General features: G+C 49.9%; 1 protein-coding gene across 6 annotated transcripts in view; it reads right to left on the reverse strand.

Moving 5' to 3' along the window:
• The window catches only part of SEMA5B (semaphorin 5B), a 120,808-nt gene that overhangs the window by 65,877 nt on the left and 35,462 nt on the right, over window positions 1-19,469 (reverse strand). For 3 of the 6 annotated variants that reach the window (XM_053903445.1, XM_053903443.1, XM_019448586.2), the window contains exon 1: window positions 18,688-18,848. The exons of 2 other annotated variants lie outside the window; for them this stretch is intronic. The gene's annotated coding sequence lies outside the window, so the exon portion shown is untranslated. Of the gene's footprint in view, window positions 1-18,687; window positions 18,849-19,469 lie in introns of those variants that run through there. One more of the 6 variants, XM_053903444.1, reaches the window with a different exon arrangement.

Consider the following 19,469-nt stretch of genomic DNA (forward strand, 5'->3'; position numbering starts at 1 on the left):
GGAGGAGGAAGGCGGGAGCGATGTAATAAGAACAGGGACCATAAGGGAACAAAGAAAACTGAACAGCTCATCTGTTAAGGTCACGAAATGGAGGGAGATTTTTTCTTTGGTTTATGTTATTGCTGTTATGGTGGTGTTCGTGCAATAAATAAAACAGCAAAGGGATAAGAGACTGGAGTCTGTGCTCATGCAGAGTTGGTATCCCTGCACATTCCCAGGGAAGGCAGACAGTGTGGAGCCCAGGTTAGGGGAGGGAGAGGCAAGGAGTGACTCCAGCAGGGTTTCCTCCTGGAGGGCTGAGAGTTTTCTTTACCAGGCTCAGTTCCTGGTGATCTGGATCCTGCCAGCTCAGATTCCCAAACTTCCAGAACATAATTGTGTCCCAACTCATTGGGGCAAGGCCATGGGCTGGCTGTGAGCCGGCTGCCATTCCCTGTGCACGCCCCATCGGCACCCAGATCCATCTGGCAGCAAATGGTTGGCTCAGAGAAGCTGGGAGAAAGAGCTCAGGGACACCAGCCCCCATCTGCTCCCCACACATGCTACACACTTCAGCCCAGGGAGGAGAAAGGCTCACAGGTGGTTGGCTGATGGGGAGGGGAGGCTGGGACGCAATCAGGGCACACACGCTGTCTAGCCCTAGCAAGGAGACTTTTCAGAAAATGCTTCCATCACCCTTCCTTGCCAGGTGAGCCCCATCTCTCCTGCACAAACAGGTGAAGAGTGGGTCTGAATGAAGACCAGGTCTGGGATTGCACCACCACCACTGCCCCAAACGCACACCCTCAACATGTGAATATGCATGCGTGTACACACTCAACTGTGCACACACACGCACACACGCTCAGATGCCTACAAGGCTTCTGTAGGTACAATAAGAGCCTCACTGCTGCCCTAGCCCCAGGCACCTATGAAGCAGGTCCTTCTCGTTTGGGTGTGGGGGGCAGCACAGGGCCCATGCTCAAAGACCTCTCAGGTGGACAGTATCCAGGAGGTGAGCAAGGCTCAGAGCTTTGTGGAGGGCAAAACAGAGAGCTTCAGCCCTGGGCCAGGGGATGGGAGGAGAGGAGGGGGGTCTTTAAGAGAAGTACAGTGAGCTCTTTCTGACCTGGTATAAAAGCAGCCCTTCTTAGAGACAGAAAGATGGTCAAGATCTGACAAAGCCCTTCCAGTGCTTAATGAATGTCTCTCTTTAAACCTGGTCATTGGTGCCAAAGTCCCTAAGCTCTGCATTCATGGACCCCAGTTATAATAAGAATAACAGCTAACAGGCTTACTATTTGCAGGCATTTTTCTTCTATAAGGACTTTATTACTCACCCTACAGGTCCTGCCCCCAGCCCCATTTCCTTTTCAGTAATGGAACTGCCTGGGTATAGAGTGGCCATGGTATGGGCCTGTTGGAGGAACATCTGAAATGCAAGAATTCTGGGAAGGTGCCTAGAAGTGTCTGCTGCTCAGGCTCAAGAACAGCGGGGACACAGAAGGGAGTAGGGAGCAATGTCCTTTTTCTTCTAGAAGTTTTAATTAAGTGACTACAGGTGTGGTTTGCAGGCAGCTGTGGGGAGCACTGGATGAGGAGGCACAGAGAGTGGGCGCTGGGCCAGGGGGGCAGGGTGGAGGGAGGCACAGCTAAGCCTCTGCTTGCCGGGAAAGCAGTGCTGCTAGCTGGTGGGGAGGGACAGTGATGGCTGCTCCCCCGCCCAGCTGCACCTCTCCCGTCTCAGGCCTCAGCCTCAGCAGGGAAGTGAATGAGGCCCCGAGCCAGGGGACATGGATGACTATCTGCAGAAGTGGAGACCAAGGTAGGGACCTGCTGGCCTCCTGCTCCTCCCCATCACCCCCCTTGCCTTTGTGTGAACACTCACACAAAATGCATGGCCCTCGGTTCAAGTCCCAACCTGGACATTCCTTAACCTCTCTGAGTTGGTTTCCTCATCTGTAAGACCAAGCAGGGCAGTTGTGAAGATTAAAAAAGAATGTTTGCAAAATGCAGATAGCACTGGCTGGCACCTAGAAAGCACTCGATAAATGTTAGCCATTATTTTATCATCATTATTAGTGTCATGATTATGCGGACCCTCCACATCGCTCACTGCAGATGCTCACAATAGCCTCCTAAGGACACTGCCTATCTTTCATCTCTCCTCCCCAATCTGTCCTACACAGAGCTGCCAGAACAATAGTCTATGGCGATGATTTGGTCACATCATTTTGCTGCTAATAAACCTTCACCGGCTTCCCACTGCCTATATGATCAAATCCAAATCCATCTGGCATGAGCTACCGTTCCTGCCTCCTCTCTGGCCACTCCCTCTCCACCCCACTTCCCCCAGCTCATCCCAAATCCAGCTACCCCCCATGCACTTGCCCACCTCTACTGTTCCCTCTGTTTAGAACGCACTCTCCTCCAACAAAAACCTCTCCATCTTTCGAGGCTCACAGACAATGCTGGCTCTTCTGCAAAACCTGTTCTGACCCCCACACAGCTAATGGCTTCCTCTGCTAACAGATGTGGCGTGTGGTTTATACTAGCATTTATCCATCTTGTGTTTGGCTGTGTGTGTGTGGGCAGTGCTTCTCAAAGTGTGGTCCCTGCACCAGCAGCATCTGTATCCCTTGGGAACTTGTAAGAAATGCAAATTCTCACCCCCACCCCAGATCTACTAGATTCGAAAGTCTGGGAATGAGGCCCGGTAATTTGCTTTAAGCAGCTCTCCACACTCGGATGCACTCTCCGTCAGGGAACCACCAATGCAGGGTACCTGTACCCTGCAGGTGATGCCCAGTGCACAGTGAGAAGTGAGGGGTTAGATCAGATCACCTGGGTAGCTTTGAAAAGATCCTGCTGCCTGGGCCTCACCTGGGAAGATTCTGACTTAATTGCTCTGGGATGGGACCTACGTATCCAGGTTTTTTTCCTCCCAACCTTTTATGAATACCTTCAAGCACACCAAGTAGTTAGAATATTGTACAGTGAACACCTGTATACCCATCACCTAGATTTTATCATCAATGTTTTGCTGTATTTGCTTTATCACATATCTATCTATTCATCATCCTTCTACCCATGCATTCATCCATTTTATTTTTTTGATGCATTTCAAAGTTAATTGCAGACATCATACACATCACCCAAATACATACATGGGAGTGATTTAAAATCCCTCCAGGTGGTTCCACTGTGCAGCCAGGGCTGCTCTGATCTCAGTTGGGAACCTCTGACAGCCCCCTAGCCTCAGTTCCCACTGTGAAATGGGGATAGGATTGCTCTGCCTCCCTATCATTGTAAGGATGGAATGAGATCACATCAGAGAAAGCCCTTTGTGAAGGGAATATAATTAACAAGAACCAGTCGCTGACTCCAGGCTCCAGAGAAAAGTGTGCAGAGCTGTTATAGGGTTGCCAGATGAAATACAGGATGCCCAGTAAGATTTGAATTGCAGATAAATAACAGATAATTCTTTTAGTATAAGTATGTCCCAAATACTGCATGAGTCATACTTACACTAAAATATTTCATTGCTTATCTGAAATTCAAATTTCATTGGGTATCCTGTATTTTCATTTGCTAAGTCTGGCAATAATATCTAAACCCTGTCCTGTGGAGGGCAGCGGGGTCAGGACCCTCCACCCAGAAAAGAGTCAGGGCTGGGCCACAGCAACTACTGCTCTGCCCAGTCAGTCTCTCTGGTGCTTTAGAGCATGTGCCTACAAAGCCAGGGCTGATGGGCAGAGCCAGGCAGGGGTCTGCTTTAAGCTGACATCTGCCCAAGTGTGACTATGACGGCTAGGACCTTGCACATAGCAAAACAGTGTATTAGTCAAGGTTGTTTAGACAAACAGAACCAATAGGGTGTGTGTGTGTGTGTGTGTGTGTGTGTGTGTGTGTCTGTGTGTGTGTGTGTGTGTGTGTGTGTGTCTGTGTGTTGTGTGTCTGTGTCGAGGGGGGGTGTTTATTTTAAGGAACTGGTTCATGTGATAATAGAGGCTGACAAGCCCAAAATCTGCAGGGTGGGCTGGCAGATTCCCTCTTGCTGAGAGGAGATCAGTCTTTGTTTTATCCAGGCCTTCAACTGATTGGATGAGGCGTACCTACATTATAGAGAGCAATCAGCTTAATTCAAAGTCCACCAATTTACATGTTAATCTCATCCAAAAACATCTTCACAGAAACATCTAGAATAGTTTTTGAACAAATATCTGGGCACTATGGCCCAGCCACATTGACACAAAATTAACCATTACAGCCAGCAAGTCTCAAACATTAGGGCACAAAAGTATCACTTGGGGGAACTGATTAAAATGCAGATCCCCAGGCTCCACCCAGAGATTCTGATGCATTAGGTCTGGCGTGGTGCCCAGGAGCCAGAATTTTAACCATCATTCCAGATGGTTCCAATCCCAAAACTCCATGGGCCCACTTTGGGAAGCACTACAGTTTGAGCTCAATAAATATTTGCCAACTAAAGGAACGCTGCAGGCAACAGTGTGGGCAGGAAGATGTCCAAGCCAGGGCGAGACTGCCCCTGCAAGACTGTGTGCTGGGGGCTCTGGTGTGGGGGCAGCGAATGGCAGATGGGAAGCCTGCCAGCTAGTCCTGCCCCAGGTGGGGATCCACAGCAGCATGTGCAGAGAGACATGGGAGACAGAGGGCAAGACCGTGACTACCCAAACCCTGGAACTAACCTCAGGAGTGAAGCCCTGAACCTGAACCTCCCCGAACCCCACTCAGACCCTAGAATGCCCCCGTCTCTCCAGCGTGAGTCTACGTGCTCAGCCTCTCATGAGCCGATGAGATCATGGCTCAGGAATCTGTGCAGTCGGTTGCCCCTGAAAAGAACCACTCACTCGGCTGGGGAAGTGAGCAGCTGAATGCTCACAGGCCAGTGGGGGAGGCTGGGTGTCGGGCTGCGGGATCGCAGCCTCCCAAACACCAGCCAGCCAGCATTCTTCCTTTTCTGCAGAAAGGAGGAAAAATTGATCCAGGACAGTAGAAGCCCATTATAACTCAGCTTGTTTTTTAATGGACTCCCATAAACCATGGGTCAAAGTTATGTCCCTGAAAACCTAACAGCTAAATAGGTGACAGCTTGGGAGTGAAGGAAGTTAGGCAGGCAGAGAAACTCGGTGGTTGATTAGCCAGTCTCCCAGTACTAGCTTCTCAGAGTAATATATTAGGGGAATGGAAGCCTCAGCCATGAGGCCCAGAGTAAGGCTCTGCAGGGTTGCAGAGGAAGGACACAGGCTCCATTCCAGGAGACTCATTCACCCCCAGCTCTCCACGGAGCGTGTAGGTACTCCATAAATGCGTGATCAGCCTAACTGGGCAAAGGGTGAGGGAAAGCACAGGGCAGGAAAGGAAGCTGAGGACTGTTCCTTCTTCTAGGGCCATTCGGCACCTGTTACCATGTCCTGTAGCTCTAGGCCGCTCTGTCTCTGCCCCTTTCCTGGGATCTCAAAGCCACCATGCTCCCTCACCTCCAGTCATCCTGCCCAGGTGCTTCTGACTTCTTCAGCTGGTCCTGAGATTGCATAGTGGCTGGGAGTGGGGGTTCAGAGGGAGATGTGGGGTGCAAGGAACACCTCAAAAGAAAGGATAAAGGGTTGGGACTCTACAGACTGGAAAAGGAACAAAATATCGGTGGAACTGGAGTTAGGGGGGCAATCAAAATTTTTAAGTCTCTGAAGGGCTATCACCTAGAGAGGATGACCAGAGACAGCCACTGCTCCAAGGACAAAACAAGGCAAAGAGCATAGGAAAAATGAGAACCGAAGCCAGGGGGCAGACTTAGCTCTCAGAGCACTTGGAAATGCCGTGCCGCCTGACACAGACCACAGAAGCTGGCCCTGCAGCCTGGCTTCCCTGACCACCCATTATGGCTTGTCATCCATGAACATTTTTGCGCTCTCCCTGAGTCTATTCCTATATTAAGCTTATGCCACCTCTGGGGGTTACAAGTTCCACATACACTTACTACCTGCCTTGTAAATAGCACTTACTTACTCACGTTTGTGCGAAAGCTGCCTTTTGCCAGATCCTCATTCTGATTTCAGGGACTTGGAGATCAAGTCCATATGTCACCTCAACCACAGCGTTAATAGGGAGATGGCATTCACAGTGTGGATGGTCCCCACCTCCCGATTTCCTTCCTGTCCTGGAGTCCTGGTAGACTCAGTCTCACCTTGAAAAGACAATCCTTTCATGAAAGAACAACAGGCTACATGTCCGGTTTTGCTGAGGTCAGAACCAAATGCCGTGCTCTTTCCCTCACTGTAACCCCTGGCTATTTGGCTAGTCTTTTTGTCCAAACCAACGCATAAGGCCAAAGCCTTTAGGGAAATACTTCCAACAGCTTCTTAGATTGGCTGGGCTGTGTCAGACCAATGGCATCTCCCAACTTGTGGACATGACTTTACTTATTTTCCCTAAATGGCCTCATACATCTGAGGTAAAGTGGAGCTGACACTGTTTGGGGCCACACACACCAGCTGACCTGACATTTCATCACTCGGAAGCTTTTGATGTCATCCACATTTTCTATGAGACTCTGCCTTTGGCTTCCCCCATGTGAAAAAGTATCATTTCCTTCTGTTTTGTTAGGCCAGTCTCATGACACAAACCCCTCTCATCCCAGGATGACCTACTGTGATGTCGATCTGAAAGACTCAAGGAAGGTCTCCCTGTCTCCAGGGGTGTGGGATGCTGGGCAGGGCAGTGGAAATCCCATGTTCTCTGGAGAGCTTCAAGGTCAAGGCAAGGCTGATCATTCTAGCCAGCACAGCTCTTCCCAGGGGCAGGGCAATGGCTCAAATTACTATAATTTTTTATTGTGGTGAAAAATGCATAACATAAATTTACCATTTTAATCATTTTTAAGTGTATAGTGACATTAAGTACATTCACATTGCTACCATCACCACCATCCATCTCTAGAACTTTCTTCATCTTCTCTAAGTGAAACTCTGTACCCATTAAACACTAACTCCTCATTCCCTCTTCTCTCACAGCCCCTAGTAACCATCTACTTTCTGTCTCCATGAATTTAACTACTTTAGGTACCTCATATTAGTGGAATCATACAGTATTTGTCCTTTTGTTACTGGCTTATTTCACTTAGCGTAACATCTTCAAGATTCATCCATACTGTAGCACGTATCACCAAAATATTTTTTAACGTTTATTTATTTTTGAGAGAGAGAGGGAACTAGAGCATGAGCGGGGGAGGGGCAGAGTGAGAGAGGGAGGCACACAATCTGAAGCAGGCTCCAGGCTCTAAGCTGTTAGCACAGACCCCAAGCTGGGGCTCAAATCCACGAACCATGAGATCATGACCTGAGCCGAAGTTGGACACTTAACTGACTGAGCCACCCAGATGCCCCCAAAATATATTTTTTAAGTAAGCCTTATGCCCAGTGTGGGGCTTGAACTCTACTGATGGAGTCCATGGGTCCCATGCTCTACTGACGGGTCCCATGCTCTACTGATCAAGGGTCCCATGCTCTACTGACGGAGCCAGCCAGGTGCCCCCTCACCAAAATATTTTTTAAGACATGTCAGCAGGTGGCACTGTGAAGGCATGATGAACTGAGAATGGGCCCAGTTACCAGAGTGGCACCCATAAACATGGACATGTGCATGCACTTGGCTCCTGCAGATCCATGTGTATAAATGTGCATGTGCTTACAAACTCTCCTCCATGTGACCTCCATGAATCCCAGAGGGCTGCCCTCTGTCATCTAGGAGCATTACCTCTAGGTAATGCACAGACCTCCTTGTGCATTACAGACATGAGAAGGGCTCGTCACAATGCCAGTCCCAGGCCCTGCAGAGATTGCTTCGGGCAGAGTACATCAGGTGATGCTGAGTCAGGGGGACCAGGTGCCATGCAGTCATGGGAGCTGTTGCATGTGCAATAAAAAGAGGACTTGACCTCAGCCTGAGCTCATGTGTGGACAGTTTGTATTGGACAGCTTCTTGTGAAAACCGACAGACAAGTGCTCTGTCGGGAAATGAGGTCATCAGGGTTTTGGAGACCTAGCTGGACCTACGACAGTCAGCTCTAACTTGCTACTTCCATTCCAGGGGGTGTTCCCATCCTCTCTACTCAAGTAACCCCTGGACAGCACAGGCCAATGGCAAGACACTGTCCTGGGGGTTCCACAGGGAGGACAGACTAAGCAAGAAGTTCCAGGGTGTCTGGGTAGAATGAGACAAGAACGCCACAGCTGTCACACAGGTAAAGCTTAACATGAGCCATAAGAGAGGCACATCAGCCACTGGTTTTTCTGAGCAGAGAGAGAGAAAGAGAGAGAGCACTTTCAGAGCAGGGACAGCTCTTCAGAGGAGGTGGAACTTGAGATCAACAGAGTCCTGACAGCAGATACAGGAGATGAGGCAAGAACCGAGGTGCGGCTTTGGGAGTCAGCCAGGATTCAGTGCAATATGCATGGATAAAGTCTCTGAGTCAGAATTCTGGGTCCAATTCCAAGTGCTTTGCATTTAGCCATGTGACTGTGGCAAGCCACCAGGCCCTATAGGCTGTTGTTCCTAATGTCAAGAGCATGGCTGGAGTGATGGGAGAGAAGGTTGAGACCTCGTTGTGGAGGGCCTTTCGTGCACTTAATTCAGGGAGAAGCTGGCAGCCATTCAGTGCTCTAGAGCAGAGGCTCATGCTCCTCTTTTTTAAGCCACAGGCTTGCTGGGGGATGTGGGAGTCTCTCTTGACGAGTGCCCTCCCATGAGACTGCCCTGGTTAGCCTAACACTTCCAATCTCTTCTTCATTTCCCACTTCGGGGATTCCCTCCAGTGAGTGCATAATCCCTGGAAGAGGGTTTCCTCTGGCTTCTGGGAGGATTTACAGCCCCCTCCCAGCACCCGTTCACAAAATCACGAAATGTGAACTCTAAATAATTTATAAACATGTTAAATAAGACTGGTTCTAGCCTTGATCCCTGGGGAGCTCGCTGTTAATACTTCCCTCATTTAACATCAGCCTGAGCCAGACATCATTAGGAAGGGAAATCTCCTTCTCTCTCTTTTAAAAATCATGTAGCTTAAATGGTTTGGGATTATTTGCTGCTTTGAATCATTCTTGCCACTGCTCCCTCCCATTACGGGGATAATTAAGAATTGACTATGGTTGGCAAAAAGCATTCGACAGCCAACTTTTCATTTGGTTTTTCAAGTGCCCCCGCCCTCCCTGCCCACCCCCCAGTCTTCCTTTTCTTGTCCCTGCAGCCTTGCAGCCCGGTCCCCAGGGCTCCCCCCACTCAGGTCTGCTGCCTATAAACACACTTGGGGCCCCATGGAAACCACACACTGAATGGAGGGAAAGCAGGGAGGCCATTCACTCTCCTCTTATTCCACTGCCCCATTTCCTCCAGGCACCTTGCCTGGTGTCCCTTGGGCCCGGGGCCAAAGTGTGTTTGTTCGGCTGCCCTGGTCACCCAGGAATGGGGTGGGCTCAGATCCCAGGCCTGTCCCCCAGCTGCTCATTCTTTCTTTCAAGAGTCACTCTCTCTGACGGGCTAAGGCAGGATTAGAGGCTTCAGGAGGAAGAGCATATCTCTGAAGAGCATGATCAGAAGAAGGGGTCACGACACCGGGTGACCTCCAAGGCCAGCCAGTCAGGGCACTGTGGGGTGAGGTACCACCTGTCTCCATCTTCCCCGCCCCACCACCACACACAGAGCCTCCTCAATCTCCTGCTGATCAGAAAAGGCAAGGGGTTGAGGTGCCTGGGTGGCTCAGTCAGTTAAGCACCTGATTTCGGCTCAGGTCATGATCTCACAGTCCGTGAGTTCGAGCCCTGCATCGGGCTCTGTGCTGACAGCTCAGAGCCTCGAGCCTGTTTCAGAGTCTGTGTCTCCTTCTCTCTCTGTTCCTCCCCCATTCACACACACACACACACTCTCTCTCTCTCTCTCTCTCTCTCTCTCTCTCTCTCCCTCTCTCTCTCTCTCTCTCAAAAGTAAATAAAGATTTTAAAAAAGAGAAGAAAGGAAAGAAAAGGCAAGGGGCACCCAGCCAGCCTAATTCTTTGAGGGCAGCCCCCAGACTGGGGTGACCTCTATTTCCCTGCCCCCAGCCAGAACCACATCTCAATCATTGCACGGATTTTCTGCCTCTATCTCCATGTCACTGATTTCTAGATTTCTAAATTCTTTTTGTAGTCTAACTTCAATCTTTTCTGCTGTAGGTTCAATGAATTATGGGTTGTTCTGGGTTCAGGAAGCAGAGGCTTTGTCTCTTTCCTCTAATAAATCATCATGGAAACAAAAACCACCCATAAAGGCACACAGGTAGTTGAGCTACCTTTTCGGGGAGATTGGGATCAGAACGGAGAGAAGCTTCTAGAGTGGTTGCCAAAGGTCTTTTTCTCCACCTGGGCGGTGGCGTAGGGCATTAACCTTAATATAACTTGTTACTAAAACATCTATGTTGTGGTTTTCTATATTTGTTTTCTAATATCTCAACTAAAGTTAAAAGGAAAAAATAAATCATCATAGTGTTAAAAATAATCAGTCATTTGAATCATCATTCAGGCCGCCCTCCCTATGAGCTCTTCTTTGGGGTGAAAAACCCCAACTTCTTTAGCATCTCCTCCAAGGTTCAGGCTCCTGCACCAAATGGTTAGCTAAACCCTGTGACATTTGTCTCAAGGGACCATTTCAGGCCAGGTGCTGCTGGCCCACTTAAAAGGGCAGAGTTAGCACTTCCCTGAGCTTCCAGAAGAGGTTATATGACTGTTTTGTGCTGGGTTACTAATAAATATCTACATATAGAGAGAATTTGGACTAAGAATTATCTATACAGAGAGAATTTGGACTGAGAATTATCTATATATAGAGAGAATTTGCCTTTAATGGCAACCTGGTAGTGAGGTGGGAAGGGGCCCATAGCCCCCACTTAACCCCTAAAGGTTCAAAGTACTCAAGTTTACCAAAAAGAATGAAGACTCAGGCAGTTCATCTCAGCCAAGCACCTAGTAACTGCTCAATAAATGGTAGCTATCATGACTCCCCCCATTACCACCGCTGTGAAGAAGAGGGGTGGGGGTGGCAGGGAATGTGGTATATGAAGGGAAAAGAGGGGGAGGGAGAGAGAAACAAGGGCAGGTCACCCTCAGGGTTTGGCCCTAGAAAGGCATTAATTCATCAGCTTCATAATGTCCTGCTGTGAAAAGAGGTAAATAAATAAACAGCTGGCAGGGCTGATAGGAGCCACCCTTAGCATCTTACAGTATTTTGCTTCAGAGGGTTTGCCCATAATTCTCCAACTAACCTTCCCCCCTCCCTTCTCATTGGCTCCCCAAGTGGCTCCCATAGGCTCATTCATATAGGGTTGTCCTCCAGGTATTGGAAGCTGCAAACGTAGGCCCAAAGGCCCAGAGTGGACCCTCCTCTTGGGGATGGGCTCACTGTTAGGAGGGTGTCTGGGTTTACTCCTAAAGTCCTCTTTCTTTGTCCCTTGTCAGTTGGGGGCTGCCAATGTGTCCATGTCTCTTTATATCCATCTGTGGTCTTTATCTCTTTGCTATCTCCAGCACTCTTGGACTCCTCTGCTCCAACCAAAAGCCACAGTGGAATTCTGGGTGTATCACACATGTTTTTCTTTAAGAATAATGACAAAGGACGCCACAGAGGAGGGAAGAGGAAAGTAGATTTCATTCTAAATTTGCTGAACACAGGAGATTCCCCAGAGACAAGACTGAAAATGTGAAGGCCTGGAAGAAACACGTAAAGCAAAAAAAATAATTCCCCCTCTGTTTTGTCCCAAGGACTTCTTTGAAACAGATTATTTCAAATATGTTTCGGCATTCTAAAACTTTTTCAGCATGAATAAAGTGTTGAGGATGGAGTGTTTTTACGTTTCCAAACCGTTTCTAAAAATTACACAATAAGATTTTATGTTAAACGAACTGTATCAATCTTTTTGTCTGCATATAATGATGTGCCTTGTTTGACATTCCTTTCTCAATGACCTCCTCCAGAAAAATCAATTGTTCCTGGGAATCCAAGTACATCTCCACTTATAAGTACAGAGGAAAGTAAAATAAATTACTTTAATCAAGTATGGGAAAAATTTTATCCTCAGCAACTCAAATTGTTGTGGAAGCCCTGGGTCCAGGATTCAGAGGCAGATTTGCAGGCAGGCGGGAGGGGAATAGCCACAGCGCTTAACAGAGCCACTAAAATAAACACAAACCATGCCCTAGCTGCTCAGGGCTGCAGACAGTGATGGTATCAGTGGAGGCCTGAGTCTAGGGAAAGCAGGGTTGGGGGGGGGGGTCCCAAGCAAATCCCCCCAACATGGTGGCCTTGCTTGCCATCCTATGGCTCCAATCTGCCCCCCAAAATATCTTATTGCACGTGACGGACATGGAGCCATACTTGGAAAAACATGGTGCAAATCAAGAGATGAATTAATATGTGAAAAAGGAGAGAAGTTTGTCTCCAACTAGGCAAATCTTCAGTTTTCAAGACTCTGGAAAGACCACAAAAATGCAGGGTTGGAAGAATCCAGAATGACTCAAGGTGAGGGCTCAGAGGATCAGGCTGCTTAGAGAAAGTTCTGTGGAGCAAACTGCATCCAGCGAGATTGGAAGGTCTCCCTCTTCTTTTTTCCACAATTCCCTTTCTGAAAATAAGTGCTTTTCTGTTTCTCCCAGCACCAAGTCCAGAAAACATAATACTGTCCTTTGTCTTGTTCTAAGTGTATTTATTGTAGATGGAGTCTTCTGTTCAAGGTTTTACTACTTCTTAAAAACGATCAGAAGAGAAAGGATGCCAGGCTTCTGAAAGGGTGGGCACTTCACAATGGGAAACTTGGAATTATTAGCAGAATAAACTGCAGCAATTTCACATACCCAGCAAGCTAATTTTCTTTTTTAAAAAATCAATTCTATACAACCATTTTTGATGTTTCAAAACAAAGGGAGATCACCAAAGGGAAGTTTTAGATGTATGTTCATTTTCTTTCTAATATTTGAAAAAAAAACATTCAATCGTTTTTCCTCACGCCTCCCAAATTTCTGAGAATGTTTAAATCCAAAATACCACACTCCAGGTGTTCCCCAGAAAGCAGAAGGAGAGGCAGGATGGGGCACTGGGAGGGGAGGCCCACTCCAGACACATGTGTGCACATGTGTCTATTTGTGTGTTGGTGTGTGTTGCCCTCCCCACCCCGCCCCCCTGTCTGGTGGACAGAAAGAAACAAGGGACACACACACACACACACACACACACACACACACACACACACACGGAAGGGCATCCACTCAGCCAGGAAAAAACTCTCAGCTGAGGTTAACCCCATAACCCTGCATTCGCTCTGCCCTCTTCAAAAGAGATTTTGAATTCTTTCCCCAACTTTGCTGCACTTTCCATGAGAATGGGGATGTTCCTGCATAAAACATGAGTTTGGGAGTGAAGGAGCTGCAGGCTTGGGGGAGCCTTGGGGAGTTAGGGGGAGTGGGCAGGGAGAACAGAGCAGTGGGGGAAGGGAAGGGAGGCTGTTTTCTCAGGCTGCATTTCTTGCAGGCTCCTTGGAGACCAGAGAAAGGCCGGGAAAGGTCTCAGCTGGGGCCAGCCGCTCACAGAACCAGTGCAAAGCGGGATGCTGAGCGTGACCTGATGGAGCCTGACCAGCAGGGGTTTGAGGACCTCCAGGAAACTGATGCCAGCTGTCTGCACCGAGCAAGGAGAGAGGCTTTGAGCAAGGGGAAAGGCCTGCAGGAGGAGGGAGGAAGCCAGTATTAAAAGCTGTGGACTGTGGCACTGGTCCCCCCTTTAGACTGTCAGTTCACAGAGGGCAGGGACAAAGGTTCTATTTCTTTCGGTATCATCACAGAATCCAGTCTAGCGCCAGACCTTTTGCACGTTGTTTTGTGAATGGCTGCAGGTGGCCAGACAGGATTCCTAGCCTGTTATCAGCACCCCAGCGAGTAGGATTTAGGGGTCTGTGAGAGGTCTGCTCACCGGCAAACCGGTTATTAGTATTGCTTGAATTAACTCAGCAATGGGCTAAATGCCAGCAGCGGGAGAGAGATGTTAGGGCATTCTGCTCCTCTGGGGAGAGAGGCATTATTAAAGTCACTGGGGCAGACCTGTGGATGCTGCTGTGGGGGGTGTGCGGGGAGGATCAGAGCAGGGCATCCCGTGAGGCGAGCAGCCAGCCGTGGTTCTCAGGTCTGTGGTGTGCACGCGCCCCAACCCCAGGTTTCTGATTCTGTGGTCTAGGGGGAGGCCTGAGAATCTGCATTCCTAACAAGTACTCAGGTGATGCTGATGTTGCCGGTCTGAGGACCACACAAAGAGGACCCCTGTTCCAGTACAGGTCTTCATTTTATATACGATGGACAAGCATCGATGCTTTAATGGTAGAGCCAGGTACCAACAGCCCCTTTCTCGGAGCCCTGAGCTTAGTGGAATAGGAGAATGTGGAGGTGAGCTGAGGAGAGGAAAAATATCAGAGAGCTAAAATCTAACATATCCCCTCCCTCTATCCTCCACGTGTTCAGGTAGAGTTTCCAGGAACACCAGCCACGTGGGTCCCACTGGAGGGTCGGAGCGGGCAACCAGGGAGGAAGTGACAGTTCCAAAGCTGGACAGGCAGACAGCAGCAGGAGGAGGAAAGGCAGGAGCAAACAGATTGTGGAAAGCAATTAACTGAGAGCAGAGAATAGAGGGGCACCAAGGAGCCTCCTGCCAGCCCCGGGAGGCAGAGATTAACAAGCCCCTTTAGGACCTGGCAGTTTGGGAGCAGCCCCACTGCTTCCAGCTGTGACTTGACCCCACAACTCTGTTATCTCCCCAAAGCCTTGGGGTGGGGCCTGGAAAGCTCTGCTGGGAGAAGAGCCAAAAACCCAATTAATCTGGACCTCAAATGGGCTCCCACAGCTGTGTGAGGACCACCATGTCTCAATCAGCCTCCATCCTTCTTCCCCTGGCTGTGAGTGCCGTGAAGCTGGAGAGGGTGTCACCCGGCACCGGGCTGGCAAGCGCTCTATAAAAGTTGGATAAAGAAATGGATGTCGTAATGAATGTAGCCTCCTCTTCCCAAAGAAGCGGGCTCTGCCCTCAGTATACTTCCTCAAGAGGAGTCACATCTGCTTAAGCTTTCAGTGTAACTCCCAGGTGGAGATGGCTAGCAGGGCTCCTGTTGCTAACTGGCATGGGCAGAAGTCCCCTTCACAATGCCACATCTCTCCACATCTCTCTCCCTCCCTGCTCCACTATGGGAAAAAAGGTTTTTGCATCTGACAAGCACATGTTCTGGGAGTCTGACAGAGTCTGACCTCTACTCAGGGAACTGGGCTGGGAACCTCATGACCACCCATCCAGTTCCCAGACTCAGGCCCTGCTGTTTCCCAGCAGCCACACAGAGGCAGCTGGTGGGCCCGAGGGGGCTGTGTTAGGGATGCTGCCTAATGTCACCAGGGCTCGCTGGTACAAAGAAAGGTCCCACGTGCAGGGCTGTGCCATGACTTTCCCCTGTAAGCTGACCCTGAAACGGCCCACCAAGACCCCAGATGGGGCTTCCTGATTTGTGCCTAGTCTCACATACATAGGCGTGTGCCCTCTGTGGGAGCAACGAGGGCTTCTGTCCTTCCGAGTCACCTCTCTGTCTCTGTTCCACAGCGGAGGAGTCTCATGTAAGCCCTGGAAGTTACATAAACCCAGGCCTGGCCCTGCCCATGGGCCCTGTATTCCTATATGACCAGCCAGCCCCGAAAAACACAGAAAAGTAGGTGGGGACCCAGCTCCCTCTTGGGACCACAAAACTGCAAACCTCAGAGCATTATCACAACACTATAGGTTCAAAAGCTGCAGATCACAGAGCTGTTTATTGCCCCAATACTCCACCTATAATGAGATTTCTCTCCCCTTCTCCAATGCCCATCAGGCTTTTCAGAGAATAACTGGCTTGCTGAGGGAGACAGGGCCAGGAAAAGGGAAGGTCGAAGGCTCCCAAAGAGTTGCTGGGGAAAACAGTCTGTGTACTTAGGTGGAGACCATGGAGACTCAGGCCTAAGGACAATGTGCTGTGGCTTAGCTGGGATAACCAGAGAGGCCAGGCAACACTGTGCAGCCACCTCCCCATCCCTGAAGTTCAGACACTGTTTGGGGACTGTAAACTCACCCACCAGAATCAAGCATCATTAGAAGATATAATCTGCTGAAATGGATCACGGGAGGTATTTCAAAGCTCAGCAGGCTGATTAGATGATGATTTGCTGGTTCGTGTCACCTGAAGCACCTCTCTGCTCTATTCAACAAATCAGAATTTGGCCATCATTTCTCTGCAGCATGGGGCTTTCTGTAAGTCCCTCCTCTGTGCTGGGGGTGGGAGGGTCTGCCTTCCAGCTCTGAAGACAAGTTTCAGCAGAGTAGATGGGAGGCATGGAGAAAAAGGGCTGGCACCTGCTTATTCAAGGAGGAAGGAAGGACACGCCTTAGCCAGCTTCTCTACCTGCCCCCCCCCCACCCAGAGTCACTGTCAGATAAAAGATCCAAGGGCTTCACACACACACACACACACACACACACACACACACACACACACATGCACCATGCTGCCTCTGCCCACATTATAGGCTCTGAAATATCTCCTCCTTTATGAAGTCCTCCTGGATTGATGAAGGGCAAGACCACCATGATCCCACAGAGATTCTGATAAACCAAGAAACTCAAGAGCCTTCTTCTCCCCTTGATTGTTCTTACTGATAAGTAATTTGCCTAGAAGGATGAAACTTAATCCAAACAAGGCACAGAATCCTTTCGATTGGTTTATCTCTTTATTAGTACGTAATAGGATGTCCATCTCACTCTGCAAGTTCCCCAAGGCAAGGCTGGCCTCCACATCATTCATTCAGTACAGGGTCCAGAAAGCTGCAACCAAGTGCGTGTGCATATATACGTGCACATGTGTGCATATTCACACTTGCCCTGGGTACAGAACCCATCCTGGCTCCCATGCCACTTTTGGCTTTTGGGAAAATGTCAGGAAGAAATGGTGGTATCCTGGAGTGGGGTTTTCTTTCCCAGACCTCATCCCCCACAGAAGGGAGGCCCTACCCAGCCCCACTGACCCTGACCACTATGTTTCCACCAAGAAAATCTGGAAGTTGGTGGACACAGGGGAGGGCTAGAAGTGATTCTCCACCTACACTGAGAGAAATCACTCAAGCCCAGACCCCAGGTGTCTGTATTCCTAGGCCAGGGATGGCGACACTTCACTTGGCCACATTGGACCCAGTCCCATGAGGCCAAAGGAGAGACTATAGAAGCAACAGCATTAACATGAACCAGCAATTCTCAACTGCTGTAATTTTGTCCCTGGGCAAAATTTGGTAACGTCTGGAGATATTTTTTGGTGTCACAAACGAAAGTGGTAGAGTCCAGGGATACTGTTAAACATCCTACAGGGCACAGGACAGTCCTCCCCCGCCCCCCCCCCCACCAAGAATCATCCAGCCCCAAATTTCAGTGGTACCACTGCTGAGAAAACCTGCCCTAAATACACACTGCTTGCCCAGCTCTAAGCCATGATTTTGGAATCATAAGGTCAGAATTCTCAAATGAGTCAGAACCACAGTTCTCTAGCCATGCCTTGGATTTCAGATAGGCCTCAAAGGATGGAGGTATAACAGGACATAGGGTTACAGAGTTGTCCCCCAGTGATCCTCCAGAAAGATGTTCTTCAAAGGGACCTCAGAAGTCATCATGTCCAAACGCATTCACTGTATGACACTTATGCAGATATAGGCAGACTGTGCAATCACAAGGGAACAGAAAACATGATCACAGACATGTTTGGAAAGCTAGAAAGCATGCACTTGACTGTGGACTCAAAAGAGACAATCAAGGGCTCATATAGGAGTATAGGAAGTATGACTTCATCCAGCATGTGGCAGCCTCCCAGACCTCCTTATTCCCAGAGGCAGCCCACGCTGAGAACATAACCGTAACCACCAAGGACAGCGCTCTTTTAGAGGGATAGGCAGGGACCAGGGCTACCACAGAGAGCCCCAGGGTCCCAAGGCCGCATCTCCCCGGCCTTGCTGGGTCTCACTCTGCACATGTGAGGGGGAGACTGCTACTGTCCCATGCCCTGCCCTGGGAGTGCTGACAGCAATCTGGCCCTCAGGAGGCAGCCCACGGATCTGAGGGAGCAAGGAAAAGAACTAAAGGGCCCTCTTCAATGGCCCCAGGATGATGACATCAGAGTGGGAAGAGGCAATAAGCCACATGGCCAGATAGGAAAAGGGGAACCTCACTGAGCCCTTCAACCAGCAGGGTTTGGGCAGCAAGAGTGCAGCTGGCCCCAAAGCCTGAAACACCTGTGAGGAGCAGGCATTTTGGGGGCAGCCTTTCCTCCACACGCTGCTTAGGTACATCTCTACCCAATCGGGAGAGGGAGCCAGTGAGAGAAGCTTCTCCTTTCAGGGACCTCTTTGTCCTAAGAAAAAACACTTGCAGCCCCAGTTGCATGAAGCTCACCTCCACCCCCCCGCCTCAGGTTGGCCCTGCTCCCTAGATTTTCTACCTCACCCAGCTGGCACGAGGTGAGGCAAATTAATGTCTATTCTCTCTGAAAATAAAGCTGCAGAGCCAAGCCACTGTGACTCGTGCAGGGCATGGCCAATGAACATGAAAAGGGACATCTGTCCAAGTACTCACCACTAGCAGTTCAGCCGCGGGCACCCAAGGCTCAAACACGGTTTAGGCAGGAGAAGCAATCCTGGGGAAGCCAGCACCGTCAGCCCGGCTGTCAGAGCCCAGGCGAGCAACCATGCTCTCATGCTCCTCACCCCCAGGGCTAGCACTCACGACCCCAGCCCCAGCCTAGGAGCAGAGCCAGGGCCACAGGCACGCCCAGCTCCCAGGTCTCTGAAAGGGGCTGGGGGGGGCTTCCTTGGGATGGTGAGGGGCCAGGGCTTGAGTCCCTGCTAGTGTTTCTCAGTCCAGGGGACCAAGGCTGCTGCCACTGCTTTCAGGAAGAAACACTTGCTGATAAATCGACCCGGGCTTCTGCGCTCAGGTTAGCCAGAAAACACCTCCGTCCTGTCTTGGGGCTCTGGTAGCTCGGTCTGGCCACAGGGACAGCAGGACACGATGCAGCAGCCTGCCCGAGCAGCTCTGATTGTCCCTCACACTGCTGAGCCTTGCTCCCAGCATCAGACAAAAGCACGGGAAACAGCTTGCAGCCCCAGGCGTGACACACCAATCACCAGCTCCCAGGCTGTCCTCCGGGCCACCCCACAGAGGGCTGGCTCTGTCTCCCGAGTTTCCTCAAAGGCGCCTGAGGATGGTTTGGGATGATTTATCCTCATGGAGTAGACTGCTCATCCCAGAAATACTCCAACTTTGGCTGGACCGGAGAGCAGTGGTGTGATGCTTATGGAGACAGAGAAAAGAGAGACCTGCAAGAGTTTGTGTGTGTGTGTGTGTGTGTGTGTGTG

This window comes from Panthera pardus, unplaced genomic scaffold, assembly GCF_024362965.1.
Source record: "Panthera pardus isolate Hobbes unplaced genomic scaffold, ASM2436296v1 HiC_scaffold_16, whole genome shotgun sequence".
Lineage (NCBI taxonomy): Eukaryota > Metazoa > Chordata > Mammalia > Carnivora > Felidae > Panthera > Panthera pardus.